The sequence below is a fragment of the Thalia democratica genome, chromosome 2 (genome assembly GCF_965202585.1).
Source record: "Thalia democratica chromosome 2, ktThaDemo2.hap1.1, whole genome shotgun sequence".
NCBI classification, from domain to species: domain Eukaryota; kingdom Metazoa; phylum Chordata; class Thaliacea; order Salpida; family Salpidae; genus Thalia; species Thalia democratica.
The window spans coordinates 101,469,385-101,483,959 of NC_139166.1; the positions used below are offsets into that span (position 1 = coordinate 101,469,385).

A 14,575-nucleotide genomic window follows, 5' to 3' on the forward strand; every position below is an offset into this window, starting at 1 on the left:
AACACAAATTTAGTGGTATAATCTTAATTTGATAAATAAACTCATACCTTGCATGTAATATATATGAGATAAGCAAGTACAAATTTAGTAGTGTCATCACTATCACTAGAGGTCAATGTTATATTGTGCAACCATGGCAACATATACCTCAACACATTTCTCTGTCCTGAAGTGCAAGATTGTACAAATCTCCTGAAGATTTCTGTTTGAAAACTGTATATTTAAAACTTAAATGTGTTTTAAATTAATATAACTTATATTTTTTTAATTGTATACTTGTATTGTTCTGCGCCCTAAAATTTATAATTTCAAAATGTGAGAAAAAATCTATGGAGAAATGAATAAACTTAAAAAACTCGGTATTTAAGATTAATGCGTCCATGTGCTTAGGTTTTTGTAAAAAGAAATAACAAACTAGTATTTTTTGTTGAAATTGAAGGAGTAGTTGTGAAAATAGCTTTTAATTTTATTAAGGTCAACAAATAAAGTGAAAACATATTTTAATTTTGAGTGTATTTTGAGAAGCTAAAGCGGTAATTTCTACATAAGCTTGGTATCATATTTTACTAGAGCAAGCTATACACTGCAGTTAAGTTTCTACATTTACTTTTAATTGGAACACATATTATTTTTTAATAGAAAAAAATCTATTTTTAAAGTACTTATAAAACATCATTTTCATATTTTACAGTTTTATTACTTTTAATCTGTACCACTTTTTTTGTTTAGTATGTAAACTATTAAGAAGAAAAGAATAAGCTCTCTATATTTCTAAAGTTTGAAAAGTTTTATATACAGCTAGTAGAATAGTATACATTTTAGAATATTCATTTTCTTTTATCAAAGTATTAGTGGTTTCCATATAAAATAAACTTGCATTTATCGCGCATAATATAGAATTAGTTATGGTTAAACGCTTTTTAAAAAATGACGTAAGAAAATTTTTGAATATATTTTGCTTTGTTTAGTTTTATTTTAGAATTTAAAGCATCCACGTTAATATTTTTGTCGAAATTTAAAAAAAATATTTTACAAAATACTTTCAAAAGTTTCTTATGATATTAGTTTAGTTGTTAATAAGTTTGAAATATTTTATTATATGTGTAAGTAAATAACTATAAATTTTCTAAATTAATTTTGTTGGTTATACAAAACTGTAGTTATATACACAAAATATCTCATATTTTAACCATGTGCTAAGTTAAAACTTTTTTTTAGTATTTTACTTAGATTTGTGGCTTGATTTCTCAGACTAAAGTCAATTAACTCAAATATAAAACATTTGCACACGCATACCATTAGGTTAACTTGAAAAGAATAAAGTTTTAAGCTGGCGAAAGAATAAGTTAAAATATTTTTGTGTGGTTTATATAAAATAACTTTCTTTTCACATAGGTAATCTTTTGTTAATGCCTTTTTATAGAACTAGTCTTACATTTGATGTTACTTCAAAAACTTCATACCTTATATAGATTTTGTAAGGTTTATAACTATAAATACAAATGAACAGTTTCATTATCTCTTAATTGATTGTACATGAATGTGATTTATGACATTAAGCAGTCATACTTTGGCATACTTCGATTAGAACTGGTAGAATATTTAAACATTAACTGAAATTTTAGTAAAAAAAGCTTTATAAAGTTGTCAAAGCTAATAACTACAATTTCTAAATTAAAAGTGTAAATAACAAGATAGGTTTATAGGTAAGGAAATAAATTGTGAAGAATATTAAAATTGTTCATTTAATGTAAAAGCAGTAAAAAACTAAATTAAAAAAATGTAAATTTAAATATTTAAATGTGAAAATTAAAAAGCAAAAATAGTTAACCTGACAAAATATGAATGTTGTAGTCGACGTAAACTAAGTGATAAACTTCTTGAAATATCAAAAACTGAACTTTGATATAAATTCAAAAAGTTTTTCACTGTCTTTGTTGTATCTATTTAAAAAATATTTTTAAAATTAGAGTTAAAAATAAATAAAAAATTAACATGCTTAATGTAAAAATGAGATAAGTTAGAGAAATGTACATTTTTAAACTATAAGTTTTAATTAGAAAATGTCAGAATTTTTGTACATTTAAAATAAAAAATAAGAACTAAATAATATTTATTTTAATTATACATTTTTATAACTTTTGAAAATTAATTAGTTGTCACTACAATTGTTTCAGAAAGTAGTCTTAAATTTACTGTATTTATACTTCAAGAAAAAATACTTCATGTTATTTTATAAACTTCAAAACAAACTAACTTAGAATTAATAATAAACAGTAGCATTTGAGATATTTTAGAAGTTTCACCAATTGAAAGAAAGTAAATTGCTAGATTCAATATTGAAGCCATGTTGAAATTCATATTTCTGTGAAATATGTGATGTTTAACTAATATGACAACAATATAAATTATAGAAACTTTATTTTTGTACATGCTAGACAAAAAAGCTTTCATATGAACACTTTTTTGGCAATATACCAAGTTAAAGCCACTTAAATTTAAGAAGAAAATTTTTTTCCTAGTTAATTTTATATAAGCATTATAACACAAAAACCACTAAAGAAAGTTGTTTTACATTTTTATCCAAAATATGTTTAGTAAACATTGTACATACTTACAAGACTAATTATACTTTAAGTATTTCATAATCTTTAATCAATTAATCTTTTAACTATAGAAATTTAATTTTCAGAAATAAATGATATAAAAATTTTATTCTATTTATTTTGATTTAAACTAAATATTTTACATAATTTCTGTGTGTTTTTTTTTAATTACAAAACTAGTCTTTTAATTAAAATTTTGTATACTTCAACATCCAAACCACTTACAAAAAATATTTTTTTTGTCAATACTTTTAAAAAACCTATTTTGAAAAACTATTTACAATGGTATAATTTTATTTAAATTTAAAATATTTCAACATAAAAACTTACAGGTTGCAATATAAGGCCACAATAACTTGGAAGCAACTGTTTGATAATTGCTTGTTGTCAAGGTAACATTTCTCTAGCAACCACTTAAAAACCTGGTTGCTAATATTTGATAGGTTGTAGGTTGAAATGCTGTCATTTGATTGGTTGTTGTACAACAACATAATCACTGTTTCCTTGCCTATTTCCCTTACTTCAGGTCTACTTGAGTCTGTTTTAGTTTTTAAAAATTAGTTTAAAATTTTTAAACAAATACAAAGTACTATGGACTAAAATTTATAAAACTAAAATATACTAGAGGTATGTTACAAGTAAAACGGTTGAAAAATCATTAACAAAAGTTATCAATGACTTATTTTTATAATAACCTTATTCAAATAATTATGAAAAAATTATTTACAGCCTCACTTAAAAACGTGTTAAATATCAAAAAGCACCTTTTAAACTAAAACATTTTTTTCAAAATATTACTTGTTACTTTTTCACATTTTCAATTTTAACTAACCAAGTAAAGCTTCAAGTAATTGAAAGAAGTAGGAATTATTTAGAACATCATTTTTATGATTTTTATTAAATATTTAGTTATTTTGATTAAAATAATCTGTGTTCATGGTGGACTTTCTCCATCTATTTCTTCATTAGATCAGGTTTAAATTTTTGTGATTTTTATTAAATATTTAGTTATTTTGATTAAGATAATCTGTGTTCATGGTGGATTTTCTCTATTTATTTCTTCCCTTGATCAGGTTGGAATTTTTATGATTTTTATTAAATATTTAGTTATTTTGATTAAGATAATCTGTGTTAATGGTGGACTTTCTCCATCTATTTCTTTCCTTGATCAGGTTTGAATTTTTATGATTTTTATTAAATATTTAGTTATTTTGATTAAGATAATCTGTGTTAATGGTGGACTTTCTCCATCTATTTCTTTCCTTGATCAGGTTTGAATTTTTATGATTTTTATTAATTATTTAGTTATTCTGATTAAGATAATCTGTGTGTATGGTGGACTTTCTCCATCTATTTCTTCATTAGATCAGGTTGGAATTTTTATGATTTTTATTAAATATTTAGTTATTTTGATTAAGATAATCTGTGAAGACTTTCTCCATCTATTTCTTCATTAGATCAGGTTGGATTTTTTATGATTTTAATTAAATATTTAGTTATTTTGATTAAGATAATCTGTGTTAATGGTGGACTTTCTCTATTAATTTCTTCATTAGATCAGGTTGGAATTTTTATGATTTTTATTAAATATTTAGTTATTTTGATTAAGATAATTTGTGTTCATGGTGGACTTTATCCGTTTATTTCTTCCCTTGATCAGGTTGGAATTTTTATGATTTTTATTAAATATTTAGTTATTTTGATTAAGATAATCTGTGTTAATGGTGGACTTTCCCCATCTATTTCTTCATTAGATCAGGTTGGAATTTTTATGATTTTTATTAAATATTTAGTTATTTTGATTAAGATAATCTGTGTTCATAGTGGACTTTCTCCATCTATTTCTTCCCTTGATCAGGTTGGAATTTTTATGATTTTTATTAAATATTTAGTTATTTTGATTAAGATAATCTGTGTTAATGGTGGACTTTTTCTATTTATTTCTTCATTAGATCAGGTTGGAATTTTTATGATTTTTATTAAATATTTAGTTATTTTGATTAAGATAATCTGTGTTAATGGTGGACTTTCTCTATTTATTTCTTCATTAGATTAGGTTGGAATTTTTATGATTTTTATTAAATATTTAGTTATTTTGATTAAGATAATCTGTGTTCATAGTGGACTTTCTCCATCTATTTCTTCCTTTGATCAGGTTGGAATTTTTATGATTTTTATTAAATATTTAGTTATTTTGATTAAGATAATCTGTGTTCATGGAGGACTTTCTCCATCTATTTCTTCATTAGATCAGGTTGGAATTTTTATGATCTTTATAAAATATTTAGTTATTTTGATTAAGATAATCTGTGTTAATGTTGGACTTTCTCCATCTATTTCTTTCCTAGATCAGGTTGGAATTTTTATGATTCTTATTAAATATTTAGTTATTTTGATTAAGATAATCTGTGTTCATGGTGGACTTTCTCCATCTATTTCTTTATTAGATCAGGTTGGAATTTTTATGATTTTTATTAAATATTTAGTTATTTTGATTAAGATAATCTGTGTTAATGGTGGACTTTCTCTATTTATTTCTTCATTAGATCAGGTTGTATTTTTATGATTTTTATTAAATATTTAGTTATTTTATTTAAGATAATCTGTGTTAATGGTGGACTTTCTCCATCTATTTCTTCATTAGATCAGGTTGGAATTTTTATGATTTTTATTAAATATTCAGTTATTTTGATTAAAATAATCTGTGTTCATGGTGGACTTTCTCCATCTGTTTCTTCCCTTGATCAGGTTGGAATTTTTATGATTTTTATTAAATATTTAGTTATTTTGATTAAGATAATCTGTGTTCATGGTGGACTTTCTCCATCTATTTCTTCCCTTGATCAGGTTGGAATTTTTATGATTTTTACTAAATATTTAGTTATTTTGATTAAGATAATCTGTGTTAATGGTGGACTTTCTCTATTTATTTCTTCATTAGATCAGGTTGGAATTTTTATGATTTTTATTATTTATTTAGTTATTTTGATTAAGATAATCTGTGTTCATAATGGACTTTCTCCATCTATTTCTTCCCTTGATCAGGTTGGAATTTTTATGATTTTTATCAAATATTTAGTTATTTTGATTAAGATAATCTGTGTTCATGGTGGACTTTCTCCATCTGTTTCTTCCCTTGATCAGGTTGGAACTTTTATGATTTTCATTAAATATTTAGTTATTTTGATTAAGATAATCTGTGTTAATGGTGGACTTTCTCCATCTATTTCTTTCCTTGATCAGGTTGGAGTTTTTATAATTTTTATTAAATATTTAGTTATTTTGATTAAGATAATCTGTGTTAATGGTGGACTTTCTCTATTTATTTCTTCCCTTGATCAGGTTGAAATTTTTATGATTTTTATTAAATATTTAGTTATTTTGATTAAGATAATCTGTGTGTAAGGTGGATTTTCTCTATTTATTTCTTCATTAGATCAGGTTGGAATTTTTATGATTTTTATTAAATATTTAGTTATTTTGATTAAGATATTCTGTGTGCATGGTAAACTTTCTCTATCTATTTCTTCCCTTGATCAGGTTGGAATTTTTATGATTTTTATTAAATATTTAGTTATTTTGATTAAGATAATCTGTATTAATGGTGGACTTTCTCTATTTATTTCTTCATTTGATCAGGTTGGAATTTTTACGATTTTTATTAAATATTTAGTTATTTTGATTAAGATAATCTCTGTTTGTATGGTAGCTTTTCTCCATCTATTTATTTATTAGATCAGGTTGGAATTTTTATGATTTTTATTAAATATTTAGTTATTTTGATTAAGATAATCTGTTTGTATAGTGGACTTTCTCCATCTGTTTCTTCATTAGATCAGGTTGGAATTTTTATGATTTCTATTAAATATTTAGTTATTTTGATGAAGATAATCTGTGTTCATGGTGGACTTTCTCCATCTATTTCTTCATTAGATCAGGTTGGAATCTTTATGATTTTTATTAAATATTTAGTTATTTTGATTAAGATAATCTGTGTTAATGGTGGACTTTCTCTATCTATTTCTTCATTAGATCAAGTTGGCATTTTTATGATTTTTATTAAATATTTAGTTATTTTGATTAAGATAATCTGTGTTCATGGTGGACTTTCTCTATTTATTTCTTACCTTGATCAGGTTGGAATTTGTATGATTTTTATAAAATATTTAGTTATTTTGATTAAGATATTCTGTGTTAATGGTGGACTTTCTCCATTTATTACTTCATTAGATCAGGTTGGAATTTTTATGATTTTTATTAAATATTTAGTTATTTTGATTAAGATAATCTGTGTTCATAGTGGACTTTCTCCATCTATTTCTTCCCTTGATCAGGTTGGAATTTTTATGGTTTTTATTAAATATTTAGTTATTTTGATTAAGATATTCTGTGTTCATGGTGGACTTTCTCTATTTATTTCTTCATTAGATCAGGTTGGAATTTTTATGATTTTTATTAAATATTTAGTTATTTTGTTTAAGATAATCTGTGTTCATGGTGGACTTTCTCTATTTATTTCTTCATTAGATCAGGTTGGAATTTTTATGATTCTTATTAAATATTTAGTTATTTTGATTAAGATAATCTGTGTTAATGGTGGACTTTCTCCATTTATTTCTTCCCTTGATCAGGTTGTAATTTTTATGATTTTTATTAATGTAAAATTAATTAAGATAATCTGTGTTAATGGTGGACTTTCTCCATTTATTTCTTCATTAGATCAGGTTGGAATTTTTATGATTTTTATTAAATATTTAGTTATTTTGATTAAGATAATCTGTGTTCATGGTGGACTTTCTCCATCTATTTCTTCATTAGATCAGGTTGGAATTTTTATGATTTTTAATAAATATTTAGTTATTTTGATTAAAATAATCTGTGTTAATGGTAGACTTTCTCCATCTATTTCTTTCCTTGATCAGGTTGGAATTTTTATGATTTTTATTAAATATTTAGTTATTTTGATTAAAATAATCTGTGTTTAAAGGTGGACTTTCTCCATCTATTTCTTCCCTTGATCAGGTTGGAATTTTTATGATTTTTGTTAAATATTTAGTTATTTTGATTAAGATAATCTGTGTTAATGGTGGACTTTCTCTATTTATTTCTTCCCTTGATCAGGTTGGAATTTTTATGATTTTTACTAAATATTTAGTTATTTTGATTAAGATAATTTGTGTTATTGGTGGACTTTCTCTATTTATTTCTTCCCTTGATCAGGTTGGAATTTTAATGATTTTTATCATATATTTATTTATTTTAATTAAGATAATCTGTGTTCATGGTGGACTTTCTCCATCTGTTACTTACCTTGATCAGGTTGGAATTTTTATGATTTTTATTAAATATTTAGTTATTTTGATTAAGATAATCTGTGTTCATGGTGGACTTTCTCCATCTATTTCTTCCTTTGATCAGGTTGGAATTTTTATGATTTTTATTAAATATTTAGTTATTTTGATTAAGATAATCTGTGTTAATGGTGGACTTTCTCCATCTATTTCTTCCCTTGATCAGGTTGGAATTTTCAGATTTTTATTAAATATTTAGTTATTTTGATTAAGATAATCTGTGTTAATGGTGGACTTTCTCTATTTATTTCTTCATTAGATTAGGTTGGAATTTTTATGATTTTTATTAATTATTTAGTTATTTTGATTAAGATAATCTGTGTGCATGGTGAACTTTCTCCATCTATTTCTTCCTTTGATCAGGCTGGAATTTTTATGATTTTTATTAAATATTTAGTTATTTTGATTAAGATAATCTGTGTTCATGGTGGACTTTCTCCATCTATTTCTTCCTTTGATCAGGCTGGAATTTTTATGATTTTTATTAAATATTTAGTTATTTTGATTAAGATAATCTGTGTTCATGGTGGACTTTCTCCATCTATTTCTTCCCTTGATCAGATTTGAATTTTATGATTTTTATTAAATATTTAGTTATTTTGATTAAGATAATCTGTGTTGATCATAATCAAATAAATATATAATGTGCGATTTATTGTAGTCTGATCCTGAAGGTATAACTAATGTGTACTTTATATATTATTTGATATTAAATTATTAACTTAATTTATTACATGCAAAAATATATTTGATTAATAGATATAATATAATAAAAAGATACTATTAATTTTAGATGAATTAAAGTATAAACAATAAACTACAGTAACCTCTCGCTTATTTACGCACATTGTGTCCACAGAAAAAGTGCGTAAAGATATGAGAGATCGTAAAGAAACGAGAGGTACCAAATATATTCACTATGGTGGCTGTTTTTTAATTTTGCTTCTAGTTAAAAGCAGACTGGGCACTTTCCCATATAAATATGAAAACAACAGATAAAACTATACATATATTAAAAAAAGAATTTAAATTTCTATAAAATAATAATAATACGAGTAGAAGTAATTTTACTATTTTAATAATAAGTAAAAATATTTTTTTTTATGTGACACTTATATTCTATTCTACTTAGCAAATTCAATTTATAATTAAGCATTTCTTTTCAATTATAAAATGGTGTTTGTTAATATATAGGGCAGAACTGCTGTGTTATTTCTTTGTGTTTTAAACTCTCATTATTTCATTATACTTTCGTTATTAAACACAGTCATGTTTATTTCAGAATTTTAATTTAATCTCTTATTGTTAACAAAATTTCTAATATACTGAGGTATAACTAAATGTTTATCAACTAGTCAAGGAGCATAAATTTGCAAAGTCTAAAGATATAGAGAGGTATGTTAGCATTCAAAACCATATTTTAATTTAAAAATATACATTAAACCTAATTTGTGCAATATTTAAAAAAAAAAAAATATTTTCTGATTTTTATAGAATTCTGAAATGCGTAACTAAACGAGAGTGCGTAACGTCACGAGTGCGTAAAGATCCGAGAGGTTACTGTAAATAGATTAGTAGTAGAACAATGGGTAATATTTTGTTTTGAAATACAAAAAATTACAAATTTTTATCTATGTCACCTATTTAAAAAAAAAATTGACACTACTGTCTAATTTTTTAAATTAATTTAGTTTATTCCACAGATATGACAATGAAATCTAACTTTTTCTATAAACTTAATACTAATTTATATTTTTTCAGATGTGGCAAAGTAGCAGCTATATTTTAATTAGACGAAAACCTGAAACACGATTTCATAATATTCGAAGCAGGGCCCCAAGAGAGTCGCGGTGTTCCCGTGAAGAAGCCACTTCCAGACTATTTCCTGTGAAAACACAAAAGTTCCTGTGAAGATTTCAACGCGACGTTTTCCGTAGGTAAAATTTGAATAAAAATAGAAAAATTAGATGTATTTGAAATTTATTAAAAAAAAACTTGAAAAAAATATGTTTTAAAAATATGAATGAAATGAATTTATGGTGGATATTATTTTTCCATTTATTTAATGACTTTGATAAAGTTCTGTTTTCATAAAAAAAAAAATTCTAGCAAAGTTAAAAAAGTCGAAAATATTTTTTGTTGAACTATATTTTTAAGTTAATTTAATTTTCAGTTAAATTTATATTTTAAAGTTTTAATACTTTTTCCAGAGGTTGCCTTTTAAAATTCATTCCTGTTTGTAAAAAATATTCTCTCACTAACAGAGAATTTTCTATTTTAAACCGTTTAGTTGTATATGAAAGTTTATATTAAATATATTATTTGTATTTTATCTATTTTTTGACTGTTTTCTTCAGTATTTGTACAAAATAAAATATCTTTATTTGTCTCTTATAATAAATTATCTTTTTAAAATGTTGTTGTAGTTTAGCTGTTTTTAAATTACATAAAAATTATTGATATTTTTGAAAAAAAAACCTAGTCTTTAATTGAAAAAAAATTAATCTCTAATTACTATATCATGATTAATTCTAAAAATAATGACCTAATTAAATGATAATTTTAATTTCTACCATTTGAATTATTTTAACAATTCATTTATAAATGAAATGAGTTGAATATATTAATAAAGATAAAATATAACTTTAATTGAAATATGTGTTATAACAATCACTGAAACTGTTTTTGTAGAAGTTTGAAAAAAAAACATAATGTTAAAAATAACTTACTCAGTATTTTTCTTTATTGAACTTTTATACAAAGTATTGCTGAAACCTTTATAGAAGTTACTTTTTGCATTATTTTTAACTTTTACGAAAAACAAGTTTTGTATCAAGGTTTTCACTTCATTAAGTAATTCAAGCTTTAATACAACTTAATGTTGAAATAAAAAGTAATTTGTTTATGATAAGACTAAATTATGCAGTTATAAAATAGTTTCAGAAAACAATTGGATACAAGCTAAATTTTTTATTAAATATTTTACATTCTAATAACAGTACTCCAGCTTCAAAAAAAATACTTTTTATTTTGTCATATTTTATCAAGATGACAAACTATTTTTTATAACAATATAGATTTTAGGGTCCTTTTTAAAAATGCATAAATACAATTATTGCAACAAAAAAAAAAAAACTTTAAAAATCTTCATTAGTTAATAAGCTCGTTAATGAGTTCATTTGTTGAAAACTTGTTAACTAAACCGAGTCTTAAAACTTATAATAAATTATTCTCAAAATTATAATTTACAATAAAGTGTTAATGTTTCATTTGTTTGATTTTCAAAATAACTTACGTGAAGCAAAAGAACTCTATTAACATTTAATTTAATTTCTAATGTGAGAAATTTTGCAAACGATACAAAAAACTTTCACAATGTTAAAAACCATTGAGTTACCATTTATCAATTATTTAACTGCTTTTGTGCATAAATTAAGTTAGATTTTTTTATTCGAATGATGGTTTTCAAATAGAATATAAATTTAGGTTTCTCCATTTATTTTTCAACTTTACTGATCCAATACTAAACATATTTTTTGTGGTAGTTAGGTTTTAATTTTATTTTCATTCTGATTTATATTATTAGCTAGCTTGTTATCTTTTATAACAATTTACACTAACAACCATTTATTTTAGTTAAAATATGAACTTTATTTAAATGTTTTAGTATTATACCCATAGTAATTATCAAGAATTTAAAGAGTAAAGCCCTTTCAATAGAACTTCTGGGTAAAACAATAAGTAGTATGAAAAATAATTTTCTGTATAATTCAATTTCTGTAATAATTATCAGCGTTAATAAAACTCAACCGAAGCTCTTATTATAAAAATACAATATTTCAAAACATATTACAAACTAGCAAAACTGTCCTTATAATAAAGTTTAATTATACTTTTTTGTAGAAAGTAACAATTATTTAATTAACAGTTAGTTTTAGTTAATGGTGTGTACTAGAATTTCAAACTCTTAATGTTCATAAAAAATATTACAGTATATACTTAAAAATTATATTTTAGCTTTATTTAATCATTGTATATTACTCGTTATATTTAGTTTTGTTATAAAATTAGAAAAAATTCTAAACGATTTAGTTTTCAATTTTTATTCTATACATATAGTGTACAAACCATCCATAAAAACATTTTACTTTAAGGAGTTAGTATATTTAATTTACGTTCTACAAGTTTTCAATTTAGTTTGTTACAAAAAAAATGTTTCTTTTGATTTTGTATTAAATATCTAATTTCTAAACAGTTTATTGTATTTTATATTAATGATAAAATTATACTTTGTTGTTGGAGTATACAAAAAAACTTTTATTTTAATAGTATTTAAAATGAACATTTAAACTAAATTTATCATACCACTAAAATTTGTATACAAAAATTAGACTATTTTAACTCTTTTACATGTTTATGTTCGTTAAAATATAGCAACGATGTTTAATAACACATTTATACAAAAACCTATAAACCAAATTGCTTTTTATTTTATTCAAAATAAAGTAACCTACAGTAAATTTGATTAAGATTGTAGGAAAATGTACTAATGTAAAATGTAAAATATTTATTATGGTCTGATCCTGAATTTACAATTAATACTTAATTGATTTATATAAATATTGTTAAATGTGCGATTAATTATGGTCTAATTTTAAAAGTTTAATATTTAAATAAAATAAATAATTAAATTAAATATATTTATCCTAATTAGAATTATGTGCGATTTTTGTTGTTTTAACCTGAAGGTTTAAAAAAATATAATTGAATATATATCTGCGATCTATAATTGTCAGACCGTTAAGGTAATGAAATAATAATGTATTATTTTTATTATTATATGGGATTTAGTGTGGTCAAATCCAGAAAGTAATAAACAACTAAATTTTTTTTTTGAAAACAGTTTTTTCTCTTTGTAAACAAAAAAAAATAAGACTATAGAGAAACAGTCTAGCTAAGTAATAATTTGTATATAGAAGAAATATTTAAATAAAATAACATTTACCACTTTTTTTCTAAACAAAATAGCGAAATTAGACACAGTTGGATGGGGCGTTTCGCCACGAGGGGCGGGCTTCCTGTTCGGCTCGGACGTCGTAAACAGATTTAATCAGAACAACTCCATATCGTCAATTTGCAGGGCCCATCAGCTGGTCATGGAGGGTTACAAGTGGCATTTCAACGACACTGTCCTGACCGTGTGGTCCGCACCTAACTACTGTTACAGGTTATTTATTTAATTAATTGTTTTTAATTATTTATTATATTATAACGATATATTTTGATTTATATCAATAATATTTATCTGGTTTATTATTATATAAGTGGCATTTCAACGACACTGTTTTGATTGTATGGAGTGCTCCTAACTATTGTTACAGTTTATTATTTGTTATTATTTATCTTTTTTAAATATTTTAAGTTTTTCAATGCATTTCGAGGTATAAGTAATTAAAAATAAGAAGATTCTTTAACATTGAAAAAAACACAATTTCAAAGGTAATTTTTTGTCCTCATTATGTTTGAAAGCTCGTTTAAATATGTAATTTATAAACTTATAAAATTTTTGGCTTTTAAATATCAACTTCTAAACTCAAACATAAACCTTTCAACCTTAACTTTCAACTCTGTTTGCCTGACAAGTAAACTGAAAACCTTAAACTCTTAGTTTTAAAAAATTAATGATAAAACTTCAACTCAACTTTTTATGCTAGTCAAGTTAATACTTGTTAAATAGTTTATTCTCTAGCCCCGTTTATCCCAAAGGGCACAGTTTGACATCTTTTTGAGCAAAAAACCTCATTTGTTACAATGTTGTCCCACAGTGGGCAATATCCCCCATTAGTTTAGAAACTTTTTGGTTTCCTAAAGTGGACCAAGTGGCCCGTTTGGGGTCCATGACAGAAGTTTAGGGAGACATGAATAGCAAAGGGGCCAAGGGGGGGGGGGGGGCATGACGAAAAGCAAAAAAAAATTCTTAGGTGTTTTTAATGATAGTTTTTTGAGTAATGTTGTTGGAGGAGGCCATAGCTTTTTTAATTTCTTTAAAAGGGGCCTTTTGAAAAATAAGTTTGGGAAACCCTGCTTTGGTCCTTCATACTTAACCTATTTTACAAATAAATCTTCAGTCTTTTACCTTCTAATCATGTGAACTACAACCTAATTCTATAAATTTGGTACTTATCAATTATGTTTTTTCAGATGTGGCAACGTAGCAGTAATATTCGAATTAGACGAAAATCTGAAACACGAGTTCATAATATTCGAAGCAGCGCCCCAGGAGAGTCGCGGTGTTCCCGTGAAAAAGCCACTTCCAGACTATTTCCTGTGAAAATACAAAAGTTCCTGTGAAGATTTCAACGCGACGTTTTCCGTAGGTAAAATTTGAATAAAATAGAAAAATTAGATGTGTTTAAAATGAATTAAAAAAAACTTGAAAAAAAGATGTTTTATAAATATGATTAAAATGAATTTATGGTGGAATTTATTATTCCATTTATTTAATAACTTTGATAAAGTTCTGTTTTCATAAAAATAAAAAACTTCTAGCAAAGTTAAAAAAGTCGAAAATATTTTTTGTTGAACTATATTTTTAAGTTAATTTAATTTAATTTTCAG

At 24.0% G+C, this 14,575-nt stretch overlaps 1 pseudogene; it reads left to right on the forward strand.

Annotated features, from left to right (window-relative positions):
* The first annotated feature begins 4,773 nt into the window (after nt 1–4,773).
* On the forward strand, nt 4,774–14,326 carry LOC145829148 (serine/threonine-protein phosphatase 4 catalytic subunit A-like; annotated as a pseudogene).
* Nucleotides 14,327–14,575: the final 249 nt, after the last annotated feature.